This window comes from Lepidochelys kempii, chromosome 1, assembly GCF_965140285.1.
Source record: "Lepidochelys kempii isolate rLepKem1 chromosome 1, rLepKem1.hap1, whole genome shotgun sequence".
NCBI classification, from domain to species: Eukaryota; Metazoa; Chordata; order Testudines; family Cheloniidae; genus Lepidochelys; species Lepidochelys kempii.
In genome coordinates this window covers 16,981,183-17,001,054 of record NC_136380.1, presented here as the reverse complement: position 1 = coordinate 17,001,054, position 19,872 = coordinate 16,981,183, and the positions used below count along the sequence as shown (strand labels likewise).

Sequence of the window (19,872 nt, the reverse complement as noted above, 5' to 3'; positions counted from 1 at the left end):
AGAGGGGTGCTTCAGTGTGTTTGGGACTGATCATCTGCTTCAGGTCCTCCACTATAGGAATGGGGAGTAATCAAGGGGACTATGTGTTCTGATTCATCACTGAATTAGGATGCAGACACTAACAATATTTACAGGGTGCCGTTTCACACTATCCCCCTGCAATGGGTCATTCCTCACCCATCCCCCTTTCCTGGGGAGTGTGAAATGCTTTGGCTACTCCCTGCCATTTCAGTCTTTAAGGTCCTAGGTGTAAAATGCCATGTATGTCCACTTCTTACCAGTCCCTGCCCACACATCTAAGGGTGTGTCTACACTGAGCTTTTTTGCCAGATCTCTCACTGTTGCAATGCATCATGCAGCTCCACTGATGCTAGTAACAGTGGGATTCCTCGTATGGGCCTGCTGTTGCTCTCTCTACCACCATGACAACAGATAGCCAGCTGGTGTTCTAAGACCACAGCTTATCATGCGAAACAGTGTTGTCCTGCTGTTTTTTGTTCCCCTTGTCTGTCCTATCCACCACTTGTCTCTTATCCCTTACTTAGAGCTTGTTCTCATGAGAAAGATGCACCTTTAACTAAAGCTGTGATTTTAAACTTGTGCAGTGGGATGTTTTTATTTTGGTTTAAACCAGCTTTCTTTAATTTAACTTAAATAGGTTAGGAACAGGTTTAAGCTAAACCAAAATAAGAGGAAAGAACGAGGAGTACTTGTAGCACCTTAGAGACTAACAAATTTATTTGGCCATAAGTTTTCGTGGGCTAAAACCCACTTCATCACAAAAGCTTATGCCCAAATAAATTTGTTAGTCTATAAGGTGCTACAAATACTCATTGTTTTTGTTGATACAGACTAACACGGCTACCGTTCCAAAATAAGAGGGTCCGCTTAGGGAGTTGCACCAGTTTAAAAACACATTTAGGATAAAGTCACACAACTTCTGAGATTAGACAAGGGCTCAGATTGTAAGGTCTTTTTGGACAAGAACCATCCTTGGCTATGTGTTTGTACAGTGCTGAGCACAATGGAGCCCTAGCTGTACCACAACACAAATAACATGAGAGAAAAGGGTGAGTGGGGAGCTAATATCTTTCATTGGACCAACTTCTGTTGGTGAAAGAGACAAACTTTTGAGTTTACACAGAGCCCCTAGTTTCAGAGTAGCAGCCGTGTTAGTCTGTAGCTGCAAAAAGAAAAGGAGTATTTGTGGCACCATAGAGATTAACAAGCCCCTAGTGGTAGTGAAACCGTGGGAGATTTTATGGTAGCCCCAATACCATCGGCAGGTTTGCACAGGCACCCGATGTAACTGATCTAGTAAACAATTCAGCTGATGATGCACAAGAAGGACCAGAACCCAGCTGGCTCTCTGAGTCCCTTATGTGGCTTTGTGGGGCTAGCAGGAGTAAAACAAAAGGAGCAGGCATTTTTCTAGGCAAGTAGCAAAGGTATCTCTGAACAGACCCAGGGAGCAGGTTTCCTCGCGACGAAGGTGTGGTCATATAGTTTCCGAAGCAGAACAAATCTCCCGTTTCCCACACTGTAAAAGGGGGATGGGAGGTAATTCTTTCCACGTTTACCTCAAAGTGCCTATGGCGGGGTGGGGAGCTCGATGAGTGGATGTCTGTGAAGGGCTCGGACGGTGAAAAGTGCTGATTCTCCCAAAACTCTCCCGAGCACATGGTGGGCCGGGCAAACTGCGGAAGATACTGCGGCGCAGGGAGCTTGGCTGGGGAGTGGGGGGGGGGGGGGGGCGGATTGCCTGGGCTCCCGCTGCCGGCTCGCAGCCCCCCCGCCCCATCCCAGCCGCCTCTACCTCATTCCCAAATGACATCACCCTGCAAGCCTCCTGTCTGCTTCACCCTCACGTGTCCCGCTCCCACTCCTTACCTCCCAGGGGGGGAGGGGAGAGGCCACCCCCAGCAGCCAATGGGAGAGGGACCCAGCCCAGGGCGGGGGGCAGAGCCGCTGGGAGGGCGGCCGGGGGCTGCCGCCTGGGCTCGGCGCGGCTGACAATAGGGGACGCCGGCGCGGCGTGCCGGGGGAGGCGGGGCCGGGTCTCGGAGGGAGCAGAAAGAGGGGGAGCGAACGCCGCTGCCGGGCGAGAGGCAGGGAGCCGCTCTGCCGCCCCGCGGTGAGTGCCGGGCGCTGGGGCGCCTCCTGCCCGGCGCTGGTTCGGTCCCCCGCTGCTCTGCGGCGCCCGGAGTCCCTGGCGGGCGGCAAGTGGCTAACCGGGGCGCGGGGCGCACGGAGGCGCTTCGAGTTTGCCGGGCGGGCGGGGGCGGCTCTGGCGAGCCGGGCTCCCAGCCGCGCCGGTGGGCGAAGCCGCGCGGCTGGGGTTGGGGGAGACCCGCTCAGCCCAGGGAGAGGGGCCGGCTGCTTCCATCCTGCGCACGACGCTGGTTCATTTAACAAAGGGAGCGTCGTTCCCAGCCCCCCCCCCCCCTTAGCCTGGGCCAGCGTGAACCGAAGGGATTGTGTGTGTTGGGGGGGGGGGGGGTGTTGGGACCTACCCTGGAGCTGCAGCTTTTCCTGGCTCTGATGGGGCTCATTGACTAGAGAGAACCGGGGGCGGGGGGTCCCCCCCTTGCTTTCTCATAGCTCGTAGTAGAGAGATCGGGGCACGGGCGCTGGGGTTTTGTGGGAAGGGGGAGAGCCGCCGAGGCAGTCGCGGGGTTCAGCGCTGTTGGGCTTTTTGTCGAGTGAACTGAAGCAGTGGGGGTGCCTGGGGCTGGCAGAAGCTTCGGCCCTGACTTGATGGGAGTCTTTAAGGAGCAGGGCAGATGAAGATCGTGTCGCGATTCGGAGCGCCCTTCTGCTGGTGGTGAGCGGACTGAGAGCTGGCGGGGGGAAGGGGAGGTTGTGTGGGGTTTGGGGTGCAGGCAGAGAATTGAGGACCAGGAATCCTGAGGAGGGGGTTGCACCTCCAGCCAGCGGGTTGTGTGGCTAGTGACACAAGTGGGGAGGGGTTTGGGGAATGGAGATGCGACCCCTCCCGCCCCCGGCTTTGTGTGCCCAGTGAACACAGCCATAGGTGGCGGGGACAGGAGGTTGGTATAGCTTCTTGCAGTGTGTGTGTCGGTGTTGGGTGAAAACGCAAAGTGCAGCTCTTCTGGGGTTTTATTTTTGGTGCTTGGCGAGAACTCGGGCGGCAGAACTCAACTTTTTGAATGTGATGAACGGAGAATTCAGGGAGCGTGGGTGTGTCTCAGTGGGTGGCTTTCTTCAAGGCTGTTCCTGGGGAGGAAGGGGAGCAGCCACAGGAGGGTTCTGCTGGAGGAATGACTTTATCTCATTCTGCAACTCTGCACATACTGCAATGTGAAATTGCCCGGATTCAGAAAGCCTCGTATTCCTACCTGATGTCTACTGTGATTCTGGCTACTTTCCTCTTCCAGAGGCTTTAAAAATCACAACCCTATGCGAGCTGTCTGGATGTCACAGAACATTTGTTCGCACTGGCAATTACTCCGTCCTTATTCATCCCCAACCTCCAGTAAGAGTTTCTCCTGGGGAGAAAGATGAGTAGAAACTGAATAAAAGGCTTCAGAATTTGGCTTGTTATTTGAGAAACATCATCTGCTGTAAGCTACACAAATTTATTAGACTCTAACATGCCACAAGTACTCCTTTTCTTTTTGCGGATACAGACTAACACGGCTGTTACTCTGAAACCTATGATTATTATGTACATTATAATATGTGGTAATAATTGTGAGGACTGCATGGTTAAACTATTTAGTCTTAACCAAGTTTTAAAAGCAAAAGAAGTGTAGGTGTTGTCACTAGGCAGGATTTCTTAGAGTGAGGTAATGTTTCTAAAAGATTTTCAGCAAGTCAAGGAGCAGAAGGAAGAAAGTCTGTTCCTTCCATTGGGAATTAGAGAGTAATCCCAATACAGTACTTAACCTCTGTGTACAGTGATTGCATTCCTCCCTCTCCCCCATATTTTGGGAGCTGCTTGATGAGTTAGGCCTTATCCCACGAGGTCCTGAGTGCTTTCAATCTTCAGGGACTTAAGGAGAAGTCGAGGATGCTTGTCACTTTTCAGGCTCAGGGCAGGTCGACACTAGAAATGCTACATCGGTGCAGCTGCGCTGTTGTATGTTCTATGACCGTGCTTAGGTCACGGTAACTTGCATTGCTATGGGGTGTGGGTGTCTTTTTCACTCCCCTGAGCGACATAGCTTAGACCGACTTATGCAGTAGTGTAGACCTGCCCTCAGAAAGGCTTTGATGCAATCCTTATAGGTGTCCACTGAGCAGTTGAGGTTACTTGATGCCCCCCACCCTCCTTAATGCAGGTTGCTCCTATAAACAGGTGTAATCTGTCTAGAGAGAGGACAGCCAGAATATAGGAAAACATTAATGCTGCTATTCCAGTATTTGCTTTAGTTTATTTGAAGATTGATTATTTTTCTTTTGAACCTTGAGCCAGAATTTGGCCTTGTATACATACAACACCACATAATACTGAAAGTAATGGGTGGAGGGTGATAGCCAGGTGGATAGTTGTCATACCTGAACTCGGCAGGGAGACTGGATTTTTTTTTTCTCTTTTCAGATGTGATGCTAAAGCTACTCAGGTACCCGTCCTATATGTGGCATTGAAATAAAAGTTAAACCTGAGGAAGAAACCACTCTTGTAGAATAAGAACGTTAGTGCACTGACCATCATGTATATCTGCTCAGTGAATGTTATGGATGAGACCAGGTGGAGGAAATGGCATCTTTTATTGGACAAACTGTTGTTGAGAGAGACAAGCTTTGGAGCTTACATAGGGCTGCTTTTCAGGTCTTCTTCCTAGATGAGGAAGAAGTGTGTCTGTGTGTGTGTGTTGGGGGGGGGGGGGAATATAAATAGAAAGATTTGAATTTTCTAATACCTTAAAGATGTCAAGCCTGGTTTCTCCTCCCCCCTCCCCCAACAATTAGTTATTTACAAAAAATGAATGAGAGTTTTCTTTGTATCAGTTTGCTTGCAACAGTTTTAAATTCAGTGCTAACCTTCTCATCAAATAGGTCAGAGCTCCAAACATCTATCTACCTCACTATTACTAGCTATTTGGGGTTTATTTTTGTTAACATCTAGCTGATCAGAAAAATCACCATTATGTCAGACACTTGTGGTGTTTGCATGGAGGAAATCACTGGTCCTATGTTTTGCTCTCTCTAGACACTTATATGGCATTCATAAGTGTAGTATCTGAGTGTCTTCCTTGCTGACTTAGAGCCTGCCCTTCTACTCTCATCAAAGCCAATTGCAATATTCCTATTAACTTGAGAGGGGGCAGGCTTGAGTTCTTAATCCTGTTTACGGAGACATGTTTTCTCATTTTTCCCTTTTGGTGCAGCTGTCCTGCAAAGCTTTTCTTTTGAAAGGGTAACTTTTAAAAATCACCAGTGCAAAGTATGAGGACTGGATCCCTGCCTCAAAGAGCTTATAGTCTAAACAGACAGTTTACATGAAGTACAGAGGAAGGGGAAGCAACAGCAAGTCCAGTGACAAAGTACTCTGTTCACATATTTCAGAGTAACAGCCGTGTTAGTCTGTATTCGCAAAAAGAAAAGGAGTACTTGTGGCACCTTAGAGACTAACCAATTTCATGAAAAAACTTAAATTTGTTAGTCTCTAAGGTGCCACAAGTACTCCTTTTCTTTCTGTTCACATAGGAATTGCAAGTTCCTTTATCTAATGCTTATTTGGGATGAGGAGAGGTAGGGTTTAGAGGCCTTTTGAATTCGTATGTGTTTTCAGGAGGGTGTGACAGGATCCCTGGAGTGCAACTTGGAACTGGGGTACTGCTGAGCCCTCTGACCCACCAGCCTGCACTCCCTCTCACTGTTGTCTGGCAGTTACTGAATTTACACAGCCATCCACAAGCAGGAACACACCCAACCTAGTTACATGAATGCTTGTACCCAATGAACCCAACCAGCCACTCATGAACCAACAATAGAGAGGCTCCAGCCAATTCCTCCCCAGCCTTACACTCCGGGCTGTACCTTCTTGCCCTGGTCCGAACTCTGTAACTGAGCTGAGATTTCCTAAGCACTTCAAACAAAATACACTGTTTTAGGTAAAGTATAAAACAGATTTATTAGCTATAGAAAGATAGATTTTAAGTGGTAGGCATAAAGGATCAGAGAAAGTTAGCAAAGAAAATAAAATATAAATGTACAATCTAAATCTTAAACCTTATTACACAAGGCAGTATTTAGATCAGAATTTTTCTCAGCCCACTGGATGTTACACTTCTTAATGCACAGGCTTCTCCTTAAGCCCGGACCAATCTCCTCAGATTACCCTCACCTTCTCCACATTCCTGTTGCTTCTAGCATAGGTGTGGGGGAGGAGAAAGGTAAAGGCCTGCTGTTACTGTTCCCTATTTTATATCCTTAGTCCATGTGCCTAGATGCACTCGCCCAGACATGTCCTGGTAGGCTTTGCTGAGTGCCTGGGTTGAGCAATCAACCTGGTGTGGTCTGAGTCATAGAGTTGAGCAGTTCCCATTGTGTGGTGCTTGGGTTGCCTTCATAGAATTGTAAATCCCTGGATTACAACTCCCCTGCTAATTAATGGCCTTCTGGGTGGAGGTCCTTTGTATGTCACTAGTAAATGTACAGCATATTTCAGTAACACTGTACAGCAACTTTTATAACTTTATACACACTAATGATCTACATATTTGGCCAGAACAATGGGTTTCAGCAGATCGTGACCTTTCATATAGCATCTTACATGGCATGCTTTGTATGAAATATGACAATCTACGAATGATGAGTTTGGGGTTTTTTCAGGGTGCTATTTTGAAGTACAGTGTGTCACAGAGTCACTGAAGGAGAGGATGGAAGAATGGTGGAGGCATCCTGTTCTGTTTTGCAGATCAATTACGGTGCTTCAGGTAATCATCCAGACTTCAGAATGATTATGTGAACTGGAGCACCATACATTTGGTTTCTGTTATTAAAGCTAAAACAGGGGCTTTTTTGACCTCTTGCCTCTGATCTGGGGTGCAGGTTAAACAATAGCTTTTTCCCAGTGCAGTTTCTTTGGATGGTCTGTGCTCTTTGTACCTGCTTTAGTCCACTTCAACACTGAAATCAATGGTGTTAACATCAGTGGAAGAGTGCAACAAAGTAGGGCTCTCAAATGATAAAATTAATCGCGATTAATCACGAGATTAAAAAAAAACTAATCCCACTGTTAAAGAATAATAGAATACCAATTTAAATGTAGTGTAAATCTTTTTGGAGGTTTTTCTACATTTTCAAATATATTGATTTCACTTACAAAGCAGAATACAAAGTGAAGAGTGCTCACTTTATATTATTTTGGATTACAGATATTTGCATTGTAAAAAAAGATAAACAAAAGAGAGTGCAATCTACACGTCAAAGCATGAAGTGGCATATGAATGTTTAGCATATCTAGCATGTAAATACCTTGCAGTGCTGGCTATCACGGTGCCATGCAAACACCTATTCTCACTTTCAGGTGATCTTGTAACTAAGAAGCGGGCAGCATTATCTCCCATAAATGTAAACAACCTTGTTTGTCTTAGCGATTGGTTGAACAAGAAGTAGGACTTATAGGCTCTAAAGTTTTACATTGTTTTGTTTTTGAGTACAGTTATGTTAAAAAAAAAATTCTACATTTGTAAATTGGACTTTCACGATAAAGGGATTGCACTACAGTACTTCGATGAGGTGAACTGAAAAATACTATTTCTTCTTTTACAGTGCAAATATTTGTAATAAAAATAAAGTGAGCACTGTATACTTTGTATTGTGTGGTGTTAATTGAAATCAGTATATTTGAAATTGTAGAAAACATCCAAAATATTTATAATAAATTTCAATTGGTATTCTATTATTACAGACGCTCCCCGACTTACGCAATAGTTCCGTTCCGGAACGCCTTGCGTAACTCGAATTTTGCGTAAGTCGGAAATGCATACCTGACCGTTACGCCAACTCCCCCTCCCCCTTCCTATTTCTAGCTTATGGAACTTTTTCTGTAAATGCAGGTTTGCGTAAATCGTGTCTTGCATAAACTGGGGAGTGTCTGTATTTAACAGTGCAATTAAAACTGAGATTAATTGCAATTTTTTGATAGTTAATTTGGTTTGAGTTGATTGCTTGAGTTAACAGCAGTTAACTGGCATCCCTAGTTTGGTGAATCAGGTGCTTTATTTGATTTTATTTTTTTAAGAGATTTAGCACAACACTCTTTTTCTGTCCCCAATGATGTGTATCTTTCTTCAACACAGGAACAGACCATGTCAAAGGCTGTAACAGCATAGCATGTGTACTCTGTTTTACTCCTGCATTTGAAATTATTTGACAGTAGCACCCAGAGACCCTTACTGACAGTTGGACCCCACTGTGCTTGGCGCTGCACATAATATATAGTGCATGCCTTGAAGAGCTTACACTCTAAACAAATGAGAGAGGATGGGAGAAAGGAAGTACAATTGTTCCATTTTACAGATGGAGAACTGAGGTAAATGGTTTGTCTAAGCTGTTGCAGAGCTGGGAATTTAAATCTAGATCTTCTGTGTCCCAGTCCACTGTCTTCAGCACAAGACCATCCATCATCCCTGATTGTGTTGATGAAACGTCAACTGCAATCACTGACTTTAAAAAAAACAGAAATACCAAAGGTCAGAACAAAGAGTTCCAGTTTTGGTGTGGTTATAACTCCTTCTACTGACGTGTTGTCTGTCATGGTGGCAGTGATGGATTTTGGATTATTATTATTTTTTTTTAACTTTGGTAGAAAGAACAGTCTTCCTGATGCAATAAAACTAAAGCTTTATGGTTGTTAAAATACCTGCTAGCTCAAATGACACAAGTGTTTCGTACCCCTATCTAGCAGGGGTTCTCTTTTACTTTCTGATGGATTATGGGTTATGTTTTATTCATGAAGTGGGGGATGGGGAAGAGAAATAATTTTCATTCAGATAGTGGGGCTTTCAGATAGTGGTGTTTGTTACAATGTGTTCTTATATTTGCATATAGAAAGCTTTGTGGCTTGTGAAATACATATGCCTCGTCAGATCTCTTTTGCAACTGTTTATGCTAAATATGGTTCCAGATTTAATAATTCTCATTTTATATACATGCATGTGCCCAGACATGCACACACATTGTTTATTTTAAGGCCAGCAGAGATCACTATGATCCTCTCTCTCGCCTGTGTTAGGCAGGAGGTCAGACTAGAATTTTTACCCAGTGATTTTTCCAGCGGAGGGAATTAATGTTCACTCATACAGTACGGAAAACTATTCAGCACAGAAACTTGTGAATGAGTTAGAGCAGTGCTTCTCAAGCTATCTGATGTGGGGGACCGGCATTTTTTTTTCCAATGTGCACGCAGACCGGCAGCCGATGGCTCCGGTCCGCGGACCACTGCTTTGAGTACTGCTGAGTTAGAGCATGTCTTTTAGAAATACATCCAACCTCAATTTAAAGACTTTATGTGATGTTGGATTTACCTTTTTCCCTTTGTAAACTGTTTCAAGAATTTGTCTTATTTGGGGAAACTTCTATTTGGATCTGGAACTAAACAGCTCAGGTCCATCTTTAGTTCATACCAGTTCAGGATAAAGGAAAAATTAAGTTTTTTTTTTTCTTTAAGATGGTATCCTACGCTTTAAGGATTTTTTTTCCTGCTATGAATTTGTTTACTAAGGCTAGGCACCAAATGATCTGTACTCTATTACACCAGTATAACCCATCGGAAGTCTATGCAGTTGCATGGGTATAACAAGAGACAGAACTTGGGCTGTTTTGAGGTTTTTAACAATTTGACAAGTATCTAGCTTTGTGTCTGTGATAGGGATTTAAAGTGCAATTCTTAGCTCAATACAAGGTGCAACTCAAAGTGAGTAGTCGTGCATGTGAAGGCATAATTGGGTTCTCAGACCCACGGGGTCAGGGGAAAAAAAATATAACAAGGCCCAGTGGATGATGTCCTGATGATATCCCTTCATTACACTAGTTCATTAAACCAGCCTCCTGGGCATGAACTTCTGTGACCCTTCACATTCAAAGATAAAGCTAACGGTCAGGTAACAGCTTGTCAGTGAGGGGCATATAATCTAAAGAGATTTAAAGGCAAACGGACACATCGGGCTTTGAAATGTGATATTGATTAGTTTATTAAAATTAATCAGACACTCAATTATAAAACTCCATTACATTGTGCATCTTTTCTGGAAAGAGAGTAATTTGCATATAGTGACCTGAAAGTGATGCAAATAAATATCATGAGTGAAATGCTCATTTTCTTCAGAAACTACAGAACATATTAAATCTTGATGGAACCTAGATTTCCTGCTTTATAACACATTCTTCTTAATGGACCAGTGACACCAAGCAGGTTAACACCGGCAGCATTTGCTAGCCAACAGGCATTCAGTGAGATGGTGCCAAATGTGAGTGTTCTATTACTGGACCAATGATATTGTAGTTAAAGGTCACCAGCAGAAGGGAGGTGGGGGAGAAATGAGCTTGTCTGCTTCGCTGCTTTATAAAGCGCTCCCGGAAGGCTTTTATTTTATATATAATGCTTGGAGGATTTTTTTTTTTAACCACCGTAGAGTCAGGTCTTGTACCCTAGAAGAATCTATGGATGAATGGAGAAATGGTAGGATTATGATATTATGGGCACTGCAGAAGAACAGCCTGGTTAGAGAGGGGAAGGGATTTTTATTTGATTGTTTAAAACTTTGTCACTTCTGGTTTGGTTGATATTTAGTTAACTAAAACACTTGGGAGAGAAACTTTCTTTAAGGATTTGACAACCCTGCCTTTTCAACTAAAGTCATACAGGAACTTTTGGGGAAAAAAAAAAAAAGCTGTCTTTAGGCACACTTTAAAGAAGGGAGAGAAAAAAGCAGTCCTCTTCTGCTTTGGAGGGCATCTTCAATACGGAAATGTTGCCTGTGAAGACCACTGGTCTTACTGTATGTTGCTCTATCTTGGTTCAAGCAGTATTGGTGACCTGATGGACCTTAGTGGTTAAAAAGATTTAGTGCTGGATTTCCAGCATGAATCCCTATCTATGCTTATCCCTATATTTTGTGGAGTTAAGTAACATCCTTAATGTTACGGGGTTTTTTGAGGATGATTTGAATTCCTAAACTCTGGAAGCCTGTTTCTAAAAATAGAAATTGTCCTAGGAATAGCCAGCTTCCACCTGAAAAAAACCGTAAGATGCAAAGTGAAAATGATATATTGGATGGATCACTATGTCTTTGGTGATTATCTTGTAGCAAATGATTATCCCCAGTGAATAACTTTTTCCTTTCACAAATGTTTGTATGAATTTTATTGCCAGATTCCCCAAGAGATTTTAAATTATTTGTTTCAGCACAGAAGTCCATTGATGCTTTCCTTACTCTATCCTGCCACCATGCCTCAATGCTGACCTCCAGGGCTAAGAAAATAGTTCAGTTGCTCTGTTTAGGGCTCCTGAATCCTAGTCACTGGATATCACAGGCTCCCAGAAGGGAACAGTTTTTATTCTATACCGGAACTTAACTTGCTGAGGTAACCTAGATATAAATGCTGATGGCAATCTGATTTATGAGCTAAGGCAGTGGTGTGCAAACTGGGGTGTGTGAAGAAACTTTGGCCTTTCACCCTTTTAAAAAACAAACACACACGCATCACTTTTTACAGCAGACTGACTTGTGCCCCATTACTTCTGTGCTGCTGTTGGCGGCAGCACTGCCTTCAGAGTTGGGCGGCTGGAGAATGGCGGCTGCTGCTGCCCAGGGTGTTCATGTTGTTTGCGGTGCAGGAGGATTATTTTTTTTTAATCCTGCTCCTGTCACACCCCACAGTACCCACTCCCACCTGCTTCCACATTGTTTATTGAAATTTTATCCCACTTCCACTACTATGGCTCTGGGACCTGCGGGATCCCAGTCCCACTGTAGGGTGACATACATTTAGTAATAAAAACAAATTTTTTCATTCCTTCTGCCAACTTGCAAAAAACCTCCAGTTTCAGATTACAGGTAATGGGGCAGGGGTACGTGACAAATTCAGTGAACAGTAAAGGGGGTGTGACTATAAAAGTTTGCGCACCACTGACCTCTAAGGTATCCGTTCTTCCTTACGAGTACTTTTATTAGGAGTCTCTGTGATTGTTGCTAACTCTTGTGATCTATATCCTGAGTGTCATAATATTTGGTAGCTTTTCTTAGTCCTGCCTCCTGGAGGCGTTCAGTGTGCTGAGATTCTCAGCATTTGTTTAAAAAAACAAAGTAAGTTTCCCGCCCTAATGACTATGGTGAAAAGCTCAAAAAAGTGGCCCAGGTGCACTCTAAAGATGTGAAAACTAGTAAGCAAGTACTAAGAACATAAAATGAGATTAAAAAAATATATATATTACTTTTGAGAACCCAACTCATTATCTTTGTTGAATGTCTGGAGTTGGTAATACTGCCTTTATAAAGTATAATGAAGTTGCAGTAACAACATTGCTTAGTCTGCAAAAGCTCCATATATCCACTGAAATGTCCATTAGGCATCCTTGTGGGGAGAGAGTGAGAGATGTAAAACTGTTTGGGGGTGGGGAGAAGTGCTGCAGGACAATAAATGAGCATGTTGGCTTGCTGTTGCATTGACCTAATAAAACCACTTAAATATTTCATTTCTGGTTTAAATAAATTCTCAATCTACTGCACCAGCCCACACATCTTTCTAATAAAGGGATTAGTAAAAACCCACAATTCTTTTAAATATCTATACTTTGCTATTTTAACCCATCACTTGTATATTTCTGACTTCCTTTCTTAGGAATTTAATGAATTTCACCTCTTTGTAATGTATTCCTCCCTGTGCCATCAATCCAGTGCCAAAAGGCACTGAGAATAGGGACATAATTGTTCCTTTAGGACCTGTCCTAATCCCCTGCTGATGTTCCCAAACAAGATTAAGAGATTTTTAAGCACAAAATTAAGCTGACCTTGTATCTTGTGTATAAGTATGTATATAATCTGTCAGGCTGGTTTCTCCCTTAAATCTAGAAGCAGTGCACTCACACCTTCTTGTCAACTGTTGGGAATGGGCCACATCCACCCTGATTGAATTGGACTTGTTAGCACTACAAAAAGTAATTTTCCCTCTGTTGATATTCACCCCTTCTTGTCAACTGTTGGGAATAGGCCACATCCACCTTGATTGAATTGGCCTCATTAGCACTGACCCCTCCCCCCAACTTGGTAAGGCAACTCCCATCTTTTCATGTGCTGTATATTTATATCTGCCTACTGTATTTTCCACTCCATGCATCTAACGAAGTGGGTTCTAGCCCACAAAAACTTATGCCCAAATAAATTTGTTAGTCTCTAAGGTGCCACAAGGACTCCTCTTTGTTTTTAATGAAAGCCCTGACACTAATCACTTTAGATGTAACTTGCCTAGGAAAAGTGTTAGGTTTGTGACTGTTTTATGTAAGCACTCTCGTACCTTCTGCTTCCTTCTCTCCCACCCCAAGTTTGTTTTTGTGCTTGCTTTCTACATTAAATATTTGTTTTGTCTGCCTTGTTTTTTCTGAAAGACTTTAGACAAATAGAGAACCAATACATGAGTGATACTGGAGACGCCAGTCAAGCAAAACCAATTAATTGAGAAGGGAAATGATATTTGAGACTGGGTTAAAGCTACACACACACACACATATATATATATATATATATATATATATATATATATATATATATATATATATATATTATAATCTGAGAAACACTTGGGTGGAAAGATGTCTTAAATGTTCAACACTCTGACTCTCTTTAAGTCCAAAGCTTATAGTCCACATTTGGGATTGTCCAAGCAGTCTACCAGCAAAACTAAGCAAGGCCACACCTGATATTTCTAAAGGCAAAAAAAAGCAGACTTGTTTTTCTGTGCTGAAGAAAACCTACGCCCCTCCACCCCAACCTTTCACGCCTCCTGTATACGTGTGAAAAGCCAAACATGACACACAACCAGTTTTTGTTTCCTTTGTAGGTCACCTTTATGTATGTTAAAAATAAATCAGCTCTGTGGTACGTAAGAACAGCAATAAGTTCTTCAAGCTGTGTGTCCCGGTGGGTGCTCTGCTTCAGGTGCACAGGTGGCCCCCTGCGTCTTCCATCAAAGGTGTTTGGAAGCAGTGACTCTTTGGCTTGCAGAGGCACCTTACACATGCTTGCGGCCCACACTGAGGCTATATAGGGTTGCATGGGCAGACTGCCCTCAGTTCCTCCTCCATAACCTTGGCCTGAGCATTCAGAGTGCTCACTTCAATTGTCAGTCTTGCTTCGGCTAGCCTTTAGTTAAGTGAGGTTAGGGTTTAGTTAAATTTGTTTTCTAAAGAGGATTGTAATCTCTCTTCCCCCCCCCCCCCCCGGGAGGTTCTCTCTCTGTTGAGGGGCTGTGCCAGGATCACCTGTATTCAAATGTTGTTTTACTTGCTAGGAGGCTATCCTGGTCCGCAGGGGTTAGTCCTGGTGCATGTATTGCCTGGGGGACACGCATGTCCCTCAGAAGTGCCCTTAAGAGCTGGGCCAGGAAGAACCAGGAGATTAGGTTGGAACTGCTTATGATGGAGCAACCTCTTCGCCTGATCTCAGACCCAGCTCAGGGGACCCGCCCCCGTACATCAGTCTCCGAGTGACCCTCGTGCCCTGTCCACCTTGATGCTGCGTTCACCTCAACCTTTAAGGGAAGAGTCAGAAGGTCCTGGGAAAGTCTCTGAGAAAAGGAGTTCTAGTTCTCCTCCGAAAGAGCCTACTTCAAAAAGATCTCAAGTCTCTACAAAAATCAATCTGTTCAATCTGTCCAAGCCCTCAAGTTCTGGGCTGGACACCGCTAAGTCTCCAGAATCCTCCAGTACTGCTAGCACTCCTCAGACTCTGGCTCCTCCAGGAGCCACGACCCTCAGCATGCTTCAGTACCTAAGTCAACGTTGGTACCATAAAAAGTGACTGGGGCAGCAGAGAGAAGCAGCCTGTTTCTAACAAGTTGATACTGATGGACCCCCTGTTACTTTTTCTGGTAGCCTGAATTGTGATTCCCCCAGTTACCACAGAAGTCCAAGCAAATGCTTCAGCCCATGATAGCTTAGAAGCAGTCAGCATTGTTGGTACCATTGACCTGCTACTGCAAGGGACCTAATTCAGTACTTCTAGTTCATCTGGTACTGCAGGAATTTAGATATTGGAAAGACCTATTTTTGTCAAATGAACCGGAGCCTCCACTCTTGATGGTACCAAGTGCCTTGGTAGCAAGATCCACATGGTCACTGGAATTACATGTCTCTCTGGTACTGCCTGATTTCCCCACCATTCTCTGGCAGAGCTCCTCTGTTGGATGATGAGCAGCAACTTTCCTCAGTCTCACACATCTTGGTGCAAGACCCTCCTACTTACCTTTCTAGGAACCCTTTCCCTGACACCTACAAGGAGAGGGTTGACTTACAGGGAGGGGACAGATCTGAGTCCCCATCACTGGTATGAGCAGCCATGAATTCCACTCCATATTCCGAATTCCACTAAGTGGTCGTATTGGGACCCTTGGGGTGGCTGCCTACTGGTAGCAGCTTTCAAGAGCCCCCAGCCTCTCTCTTTAAGGTGCCACTGTACTCCTTGTTGTTCTCATCAGGACTGCCAGTCTCCTACCCCATCTATTCCTCCTTAACTACCTGAGCAGCTGGAGGAAACCTGTGAAGAGCAACAGGCTGTAGAAGACAAGGAGGCCACCCAAAAGAGTAATATTTCTCTTCTTCCCCAGATAAGGCCATGATGCCTTCCCCACCCTCTCGGGCCGATGACTTCAAATGGTTTCAGGACCTCACGAAATGGAAAGCAGATTCTTTGCAGACACCCCCTGAAGAAGTCAGAGAGTCACAACACAAACTATTGCACACTTGGCAGACAGCACTGTCTCCTCGAATGGCCTTGCCCATTAACAAGGCCCTTCTGCCAAGACCATCTGGCAGACCTCAGCAGCAGTATCATCTGTGTGCTGATAAAAATGTATTCTGTCCCAGCCCAACCAAGTATTGTCTGAATTTTTCCCCTCACCACATTCCTAACTCCTGGAATGTTGAAGCTGTAAATGAATGTGAAAGATAGCCCCATGCTAAATCGACCCCATGTGACCTCTTTGGCCATAAGAACTATTCATCTGTGACCTGCAGTTTAGAATAGCAAATTACCAAATTCGTAGGGCAAAATACAATCACCCTGTCTAAGTCTCACATGTTTGTTGAACACCTTCCAGCAGAACATCGCAAACAGTTCCAGGCCATCCTAGCCCAAAGGTCATAACTAGAGCATTTTTATAAGCTGCCCTGGCTGCCGCTGATGTGACAGCTCACTCCATCTCCACAGCAGTTGTCATGTGTTGGACATCTTGGCCAGCTCTCTGGGATCCTTAGGAACATCCAAAATATAGTTGAAGATCTTCCTCTTGATGTTTTAAAACTCTCTGCTGGGACCACCAATGAGTCATTTTACACTTCAAAATACTCCAGAGCCACCTTGCAATCTTCTGAGATTTATACACCTGCAAGTAAATGGAAATATAATAAATCCCAAACATCCCAGAGATCCTGCTCTGTACAGTTTTCTGGTTTCGAAAGACCTTCATAGCCACCTGGGAAGAAACCAGGGTTTCAGAGAGAGACCACATACTACATCTGGTTCAACCATTCAATCTTCCTCATCAGAATTTTGATGGTCTGGTTGAGGGACTGAATCAGTCCTAGTTTTTGTATGTTCAGCTGCAACAGTTTACCTCCTTCCCTTTTGGGCCTCTCCTCCCCCCCCCCCCTTTCAGCTGGCATGGGAGCAGATTACATGAGACAAATGGGTCTTGGAGGTTTATAACATTAGGCTACTCCATCCATTTTATCTCCCACCCTCCTTCCACGCCCTCTCATGAACACTTGTTGAGACAGAAAATTGCTTAGGAGTTGTAGAACCAGTTCCTAGTTAGCACAGAGGGAAAAGGCGTTTTGAAGTATCTTCTGGCCCCAAAAAAGAAAGTGAAAGAAGAAATTCAGGATGGTGACTCTTACAGCTATTATATCAGGGAATCCAGGGGATTGGCTTTTGCCCCTTGACTTTCAGGATGTGTATATCCATAGCATGAGTCACCCATCTCGCAAGAGACTCCTTCGGTTTCTGTTTGGCCAGGAGCACTTTCAGCGTCGGGTACTCTTTTATCTAAACCAGTGTGATTGTATTGAAGTGTTTGGAAAACTCCATCTGAGATAACAGGATTTCTGCATATCACTGTTTATTAATAAAATGACAAACTTTCTGTGAGCTTATGTTATCCAGAAGGAGAAAGCTGGGCAGTAGAAGATGCACATTTCTGGGGGCAAGCCTGGGACTAGGAATTTGCTGGTGTTTCTCTGCAGTGTAATTCAAGAGTGGCTGGCTACAGCATTCATACAGTATAACGGAGTGATTTACATGCTGGAAGCTGTGTGTGGGCAGACCAGGAGTGGTTGCTCTCACAGCGAAGCAGTGTAAAAGGCACCCCAGGTTGGAGAATTGAGGGGACACAGCTGTTCAGTGGTCCAGATTGTACCTTGAGAAATGTCACCGTGTGCCCAATCATTGGGAGGAACATTGTAGTGTAGCCGCTTACACAGTTAGGTAGACGTAAGCTGCCTTACGTGAAACTAAATCTGTAGTGTAGACCAGGCCAGAGTCCTGCCTTGAGTGCAGGGAACTGGACTAGATGACCTACTAAGGTCCCTTCCAGTCCTACGTGTCTGTGTGTCTATGATTGATCAAGCACGTAGGCCTTGTCTACACTGGCAGACTTCTGCGCAGTAAAGCAGCTTTCTGCGGTGTAACTCCTGAGGTGTTCTCTCTGCCAAGCCACTTAGTGAGCAGAAACGGTGCAGTTGCAGCGCTGTGAAAAAACCCACCCTGACGAGCGGCGTAGAGCTTTCTGCGCCGGGGCTACAGCGCCATGGTGCCAGTGTAGACACCCTGGTTGATTACAGCGCTGCGATTGGCCTCCGGGAGGCGACCCACAATGCTGCTTGTTCTCGCCTCTCTGGTCATCGGTTGGAACACTACTGCCCTGCCCTCAGGTGACCAACTGTGAGCCCCACCCCTTAAATTCCTTGGGAATTTTGAAAGTCCCCTTCCTGTTTGCTCAGTGATGCGTGCAGTGGTCTCAGCGCATCTTTCCAGGTGGCCAGGCTTGCTCCACGCTCCAGGCAATCCCCCGCTTAGAGCAATGCCGAGGTGCTGGACCTCATCAGCATTTGGGGACAGGAGGCTGTCCAGTACCAGCTGCGCTCTAGCCACAGGAATTATGATACCTACGGACAGATTTCACGATGCATGACAGAAAGGGGCTGTGACCGGGACACATTGCAGTGCAGGGTCAAAGTGAAGGAGCTGCGGAACACCTACCACAAGGCACGGGAGGCAAACCGCCACTCCGGTGCTGCTCCCACGAGCTTCCGGTTCTACAAAGAGCTGGACGTGATACTCAGTAGCAAACCCACCTCCATTGCGAAGGCCACTGTGGATACTTCAGTGGCTCACATGCCAGTCAAGAGTGGACCAAGCTAGTAGGAGGAAATTTTGGACGAGGACGTGGAGGGGGAGGGGGCCCCAGAGGCAGAGGACAACTTGAAGGTCAGAGATGCATGCAGCCAGGAGCTCTTCTTTACCCCAGTGGAGGCTAGCCAGTCACAGCTGTCGGAGCTTGACGAAGTGCAAACAGGAGAGGAGGCCCCTGGTAAGTGGCTTTGATTTTGGGAATTGCTAAAGCAAGTTGTTGGGGGCAGGAGGGTTGCAGAAAGCAGGCTTGTGTCTGTATGATGTGCATATCACCATATGCCTAGTCTGAACGGCGGAACAAGGTTAGTGATTGACTCCCTCACTTCATGGAATCTGCCTCAGAGATCTCCACGAAACTCTGATGGAGATACTGGGCAATCCGCTGCCACAGGTTCTTTGGCAGAACTGCTTTGTTTCTTGCCCCATTAAGAGTAACTTTCCCAAGCTGCTTTGCTGTCATGGGGGTGGGGAAGTATTTCTGCACACAGGCGAGCCGCGTAAGGGCCAGGGCAGAAGCTGCAGTCTTGGAGAAGACCCTCCCTTGATTCCCTGCTCACCCTCAGCAGCAAGATATCTTCCTTAATGAGCAGCCTGTGGAAAATGTGGCGACAGGAATGATTATAGCCCCCCCCCCCCCGACCCCTTACAGTGCTGGCTCTCCCCAAGAGCCACGTGTCCAGTGTACAGCGGAATCTAGGGGGAGTGATTTTCCCTGCTCCTGCAGCTACTCACCATTTTGGGGGTCTTGTGGCTCATGTGTGCTTTCCTGGGGTCAGACAGTTAGTGACAGGTATGTGAATAGTGGCTGTGTTTTAAATCACTGAATCAGAGGTCTGTGTGTTGCAACATTTTACGGACACGGTATTGTTTGCATTTTGGCTTCACAGGTATGACCTTGGGAGCCCGCCCTCCCTCTTTGTTATCGCCAACTGAACGGCTGCGCAGAATTAGAAAGAAGCCACAAAGAATTAAAGGGGACTTTCTGCGTGACGTCATGATGCACTCCACGGCCGAAAAGCAGGAATTGAAGGAGTGGCGGGGACAGCAAGAAGAGGGACCGAAAGGAGATTGTGGCACACTGGGACGAAGCCACGGAGTTATGGAGCGCCAAGCGGACACGCGTCAGGTGCTACTACCACTGCAAACCGAGCAGCTCTGTGCCCGCCCCCCCCTGCAGCCGCTGTCACAAAACTCTTTCCCATGCTCCCCCCAGACACCACCAGCACGCTCTTCTCCATCTCCTGGCTCCAGTCTGTACCCACGGCATTCCACT

The 19,872-nt window shown here is 45.4% G+C and overlaps 1 protein-coding gene across 7 annotated transcripts in view; it reads left to right on the top strand.

Annotated features, from left to right (window-relative positions):
• The first annotated feature begins 2,050 nt into the window (after positions 1-2,050).
• PAK1 (p21 (RAC1) activated kinase 1) overlaps positions 2,051-19,872 on the top strand; it is a 121,125-nt gene continuing 103,303 nt past the window's right edge. For 2 of the 7 annotated variants that reach the window (XM_073335300.2, XM_073335317.2), the window contains exon 1: positions 2,490-2,824. The gene's annotated coding sequence lies outside the window, so the exon portion shown is untranslated. Of the gene's footprint in view, positions 2,135-2,488; positions 2,825-10,634; positions 10,655-19,872 lie in introns of those variants that run through there. The other 5 variants (XM_073335307.2, XM_073335342.2, XM_073335313.2 and 2 more) reach the window with 5 other exon arrangements.